Genomic DNA, 5949 nt, shown 5'->3' with positions numbered 1-5949 from the left:
TTGGTAGTTTGCTGATATTCAGAAAGGGGAACCGACTTTTTAAAAAAAAAAACTAAAACGAATAGGAAAAGCGAATGTGGGTTTCTCATACAAAGAACTGCACTCGGGGAGAGAGAGAGAGAGAGAGAGAGAGAGAGAGAGAGAGAGAGAGAGAGAGAGAGAGAGAGAGAGAGAGAGAGAGAGAGAGAGCCGTTTTATTGCACACATGTCCCTTGAAATAACGTATGCTTATTTTTTTGATGTTGTTATTGTCGGACAGAGAAAACAACAGGAAAGTCGCCACGACATGAATGGCAGCCATTGGGACATTATCCTTGTGACCTGGAGCCTGAAGAGAAAAGCAAGCGTCGTATATCAGAGGAAATATCAAGATAAGAGAAAAGACACAGTATCAGTATAGGATTTCTCTTGCAAATAAAAATGTCTTCATAGGGTCTTTTTTTTTTAAAGGGTTGGGCTATTGAGTATCAAAATAGGAAGCAGTTACAATATTAGTTCTTTTGTAACTTTCTAGAATAAAGAAGAATCATTCATCAAATCTAGCGGAAGATTATGAAAAAGAAGATTAATATTCTTTTATTTTTATAAACACATAGTCTTTAGAGGTTGTTGCAAGAGATGGAGCAACTCATAATGTAGTTGTATAGAGGCAGAAAAAACTGACTTCCTGGAAAGAAAGAGGAAAGAGAACAAGCCTGACTTTTGGCAGCATATAATAAAGACCTTCAAGACCCCGTAAGAGAGCTCGTTTCTCTCCCCTGGACATCTCGCGAATTCTTTCGATGTTCGACGTTTAGTTTCCCTTTTGGAGCTTCTGTTATTTACTTCCAGATGGTGGCGATGATGTCGTCGTGACTGTCACTCCAGTCTCAAGTCCCTCTCTTATTTTCTCTTTTATTTCCTTCTCTTAGATTAGTACGGCATCAGACAGAGAGAAACTTTTGTCATTTTAGAAAATATTAAGACAGGAGCGGCGTTTCTCTCTCTCTCTCTCTCTCTCTCTCTCTCTCTCTCTCTCTCTCTCTCTCTCTCTCTCTCTCTCTCAGTTTGCAGCTTTTCATCGCTATTTGCTCTTTTCTTCACTCTCATTTCTATATTGATCGCATATTTTCATCGAATGGACCACTTTATTTCCTTATTTTCTGATCTTTCCTCACATCATACAAAGTGGAGAGATGTTATGGTTCTTGTTTTATTTTCAACTCTTGTTTTTTATATTTTATAATAAAAAAGAAACACACTCCGTTGCCTAATCCCCACTTCTTTGAGGTAAAGAACTTTTTAGTGTTTACATTATCCGTTCTTGAAGTCCCTCCCATCCTTTTGGGGATGGCGGGAAGTTTTACCTGTTTCTTTTTTTTTCTTTTTTCTTTTTTTTCAAGAGGTAGTTACTTTTTCTTTTAGAGGAATTAAGTTCTTACTCTCTTGTGGTTCAGGTAACTTTCTCCTATTTTTTTTTAGAAGTAATTCCTTCGTTTTTAGAGGCTGCAATTTTAACCGTTTTGAGGAGAAATGCCTTTGTTCTTTTCCTAAAATTATTTCTTTTCTGTTTTTAGGTCTTTCAGCTATTTTTTGGCTAATGCTTTCTTTATCTTTTGTATTAGTTTCTACGTTTCTCTGAGGGGATAAACTGTCTTGTTTTGAGGATTATTTTCCTTTGACATTTTTGAGGAAGTCATTTTGTACTTCATTTCGAAGATGTATATTTCTTATTTCCTTTTTTTGTAAAAGCATTTTATACTGTTTTTAGAAAGGTGATATCATAGTTGCCTTTGCTATATGATGTGATAATTTACTTTGAAGAAATTTTTTCCTTTTCTTCATTTATAAATGATTTTAATCTTCTTTTTCTTTATAAAGTGAGGGCTCTTCTTCCCCTATAATAGATGGTAATCCTTTTCTCCCTATATGTGGGATGATAATAAACTTCTTCCTTTACAATGGGTGGTAATAATTTTTCTTCCTTGATAAGCCAAGGGATGATTTTTTATTCTTTTCCTTCCTTTATAAAGAATGATTTTTCCTTTAGATATGATAATCTTTTTCTTCCTTTATAAGCCAAGGGAATCTTTACCATCCTTTATAATAAATAATAATTTTTTTTCTTCCTTTTTAAGGGAGGGTGAATAATCCTTTTCTTCCTTTCTTTATAAGGATTGGAAATCTTTTCTTACCCTGGGAAGAAGAAGAATTTTTCATCCTTTTTATCTATTTATGAAGGTTTGTAATTTTTCTTCTTCAAGGGATGGTAATCATGTTTTCTCTTTAAGAGAAGATTAACTTTCCCTTCCTTTTGTAAGTCATGTAAATACTTCTATTCTTTTATCATCATCTCCTTCTGCGCCTATTGACGCAAAAGGCCTCGGTTAGATTTTGCCAGTCGTCTCTATCTTGAGCTTTTAATTCAATACTTCTCCATTCACCATCTCTTACTTCGCACTTCATAGTCCTCAGCCATGTAGGTCTGGGACTTCCAACTCTTCTAGTGCCTTGTGGATCCCAGCTGAACGTTTGGTGAACTAATCTCTCTCGGGGAGTGAAAAAAGAAAATGCCCAAACCATTCCATCTAGCCCTCATCTTGATCTCATCCACATATGATATCGAGTAATCTCTCTTATTCTTTTATAAGAGATGGTAATCTTTTTCTTCCTTCATAAGATTGGAAGATCTTTTCCCGGCTTTTTAGAAATCATTTTCTTTCTTTACAAGGTAAGGACATATATCCAATTCCTTATAAGGATACTAATCCCTTGCTTCATCTGAAGGGGGGAGGGGGGATCTTTGTTTTTCTGCCTCTATGCGAGATAGTAATTAATTTCATCCACTGTGAGAGATAATATTTTTATTTTCATGAAATGCCAGAGAAAACTTCCTTATTTATAAGATATGATAATATTTGCATTCTTTCAAGTAGTGGAATCTTTTCATATGTTTATAAAGCAAGGCTACGATTTTCTTATTTTATAAGAAGTCTAGGTAAACTTTGACTTTCCTTATTACATATTGAAATCTCTTTCCTCCTTTGCTAGGCCGGGAAATCTTTTTCTTCCTTTGCAAAACAGGGAAATCTTTTATTTCGGTTTAGGTTATGATAATCTTTTATTTCCTGTGTAAGAAACGGTACTCTCTTTCTTCCTATTTAAGAGGGAGTATCTTTTTATACAGCAGCGGAATATTTTTTGTCTTGTGTAAGCAATAGTCTTCTTTTCTTCCTTTGTTTATATTTCTTTGCAGGACAATGGATTTTGTTTTGCTTTATAAGGCATGGAAAATATTTTTTCTTTTTAAGGTAGGGGAATATTTCCTCTTTGTGTAATGAATGGTATTTTTTTCTCTTCCATCGTAAGGCCGGGAAATCTTTTTCTTCTTTCGTGAGGCAGGGAAATATCTTTATAGCTTTGTTAGATAGGGGAATATCTTTTTCCTTAAAAGCCACGGAAATCTATTTATTCTTGTATAAGGGATGGTCAATCTTTTTTTCCCGTTGCAATGTAAGGGTGTTTTTTACTTCCTCTATTTGGTAAGCCAATCTTTTTTTTTTTTTTTAATCATAAACGATGATAATCTCCTTCCTTTTTTATTCCTTTCTTACGGGATGATAACATTTTCTTTCTCTATTCTGGATGGAATATCTTTTCTTTTCCTTATCATCGATGTTATATTTTGGTTTTATTAAAAGTGATAGTCATCTTTCTCTCTTTATAGCATATGTAAATCTTTTCTTAATTTTTAATGGTCGGTCATTTTTTCTACCTTCACAAGGCAGAGGAAAGTGTTTTTATATTTGTAAATAATGATAATAATTTCTCCATTCATAAGAAAAGGGAATCTTTTCTTCCTTTATAAAGATGGTAATTAATCCTTTTCTTTATAAGGGGTTATTTTGTTTTAAAAAGATATTTTATGAACAGCTTACAAGTGTCATATATTTTCTTTAAATAACAATAAAAATATATAGAATAACGTGACGGAGTTGTTGAGGGGGGCGGGGAGAGGAACCAGACCAGCTTTTTGCAGCTAAATTTCGTCTAAGACAAGTAAAACCTCGATCATCCGTCCCCCAAGGAGAATTTTTTTGTTGCAAATGCCTTTGGAAGACAATAATGCTTATTTCTCCTTTCATGGTTGTATTCTTTGTCAACCGAGATTCCGTAATGTTGGCAACCATTTCTGTCAGAGACTTCCCTCTTATTTCATCTTCCGAAACAATAGAACATCAAAGAAATAAAGGACATTTTTTCCAGTTCAGTGGGAATCGAGAGGGTTCAGGTCCCCCTTCCTCTCTCTCTCTCTCTCTCTCTCTCTCTCTCTCTCTCTCTCTCTCTCTCTCTCTCTCTCTCTCTCTCTCTCGACAATTGATACTACTGATCAGTAAGCTTTCGGGAAATTCGGGTCTCAGCACGCATAAGTTATCATACTGATAAGAGTTCTGAAAAGGTTTTCTTGCATTTCTATTACTGTCATCAATTCCACCACTCGCATCATAGTCTCATTTTACGTTTTTACTTCTTTCTTACTCTGTGGTCTGTTTGCGGCAACGTAATTTCACTTTCATTCTTCTTCTTCTTCTTCTTCTTCTTCTTCTTCTTCTTCTTCTTCTTCTTCTTCTTCTTCTTCTTCTTCTTCTTCTTCAAGGATCATGACAAAATGGCATTATTCAAATTTACGGTTTTTTTTTTTCCTCCGGTAGGAAGCTAATAACGCGGATATTAATTTTTATCTAACACGCCAGGGAGAAACCTTATAATTTATGACGCTTCCCCATCTCTCTGATATTATCATTCTAACTAACTTTTCCTTAGAAGGGTGATATTACATACAACGTGATTTACGTGGCACACCGTATACGGTCCTGGTGTGTTTTTTTCTTTTTTGCTATGAGGAGACTTTATTTCTTTTCAGAATTTATCTATACTTTCTCTTTTTAGTTTTTCATATCCTTTTGAATTTTTATCTATGTGTTTGTTTTTTAAAGAGTAAATTTTTACTTTTATTTTTGTGAATGTGATTTTATATTTCCTTTTGAAATTGTTGTTCTCTCTCTCTCTCTCTCTCTCTCTCTCTCTCTCTCTCTCTCTCTCTCTCTCTCTCTCTCTCTCTCTCTCTCTCTACCACGCACTTTCAGCTGATATATTTCATATATACATATTCTACGAGAAAAAATTTCCCCTTCAATTCTTACAAAGAAAAGGAGTAAAACTCTTCGTAAATCTACAAGTACTTCAGAACTCCTTAAGAATTCAACTGCAGCGCGGCTAAATGGCAATGCGGGAAGGAAGGGAGGAATATTCTCCAAAATTATGAGCAAATAAATAGAATGAGTTCTTCGTGCGGAAAGATCATAATCTGGTGTCCCTGCTCTCCAAAATGAGCCGAGCACACTCATATCGGTCACAAGCCAGCTTAAAAGTCGAGGGTTTGACCACAGGGTTTATACAGCCAATTTTAAAAATCCTCTCAGTAAAACTCGCTTAACATTGTTTCAACAAGATGCAATTAACATTGGCTTATAATCAAGCTCTGAAGCCATTACTATTATTATTTGCTAAGTTATAACCCTAATTAGAAAAGCAGGATGCTATAAGCCCAGGGGCCTCAACAGGGAAAATAGCCAAAGAAGGAAAGGAAAGAAGGAAAAGTAAATATTTCAAGAACCGCAATAATACTAAAATAAATACTTCCTATATAAACTATAAAAAACTTTAACAAAACGAGAGGAAGAGAAATTAGATAGAATAGTGTGCTCGTGTACCCTCAAGCAAGAGAACCCAAGACAGTGGAAGACCATGGTACAGAGGCTATGGCACTACCCAAGACTGGAGAACAATGGTTTGATTTTGGAGTGCCCTTCTCCTAGAAAGCTGCTTACCATAGCTAAAGAGTCTCTTCTACCCTTACCAAGAGGAAAGTAGCCACTGATACAATGTTCATGAATGTATAAGTATTTG

Source organism: Palaemon carinicauda, chromosome 20 (genome assembly GCF_036898095.1).
Source record: "Palaemon carinicauda isolate YSFRI2023 chromosome 20, ASM3689809v2, whole genome shotgun sequence".
Classification (NCBI taxonomy): Eukaryota; Metazoa; Arthropoda; class Malacostraca; order Decapoda; family Palaemonidae; genus Palaemon; species Palaemon carinicauda.
The sequence above is the reverse complement of the archived record's forward strand: the minus strand, read 5'-3'. Positions refer to the sequence as shown.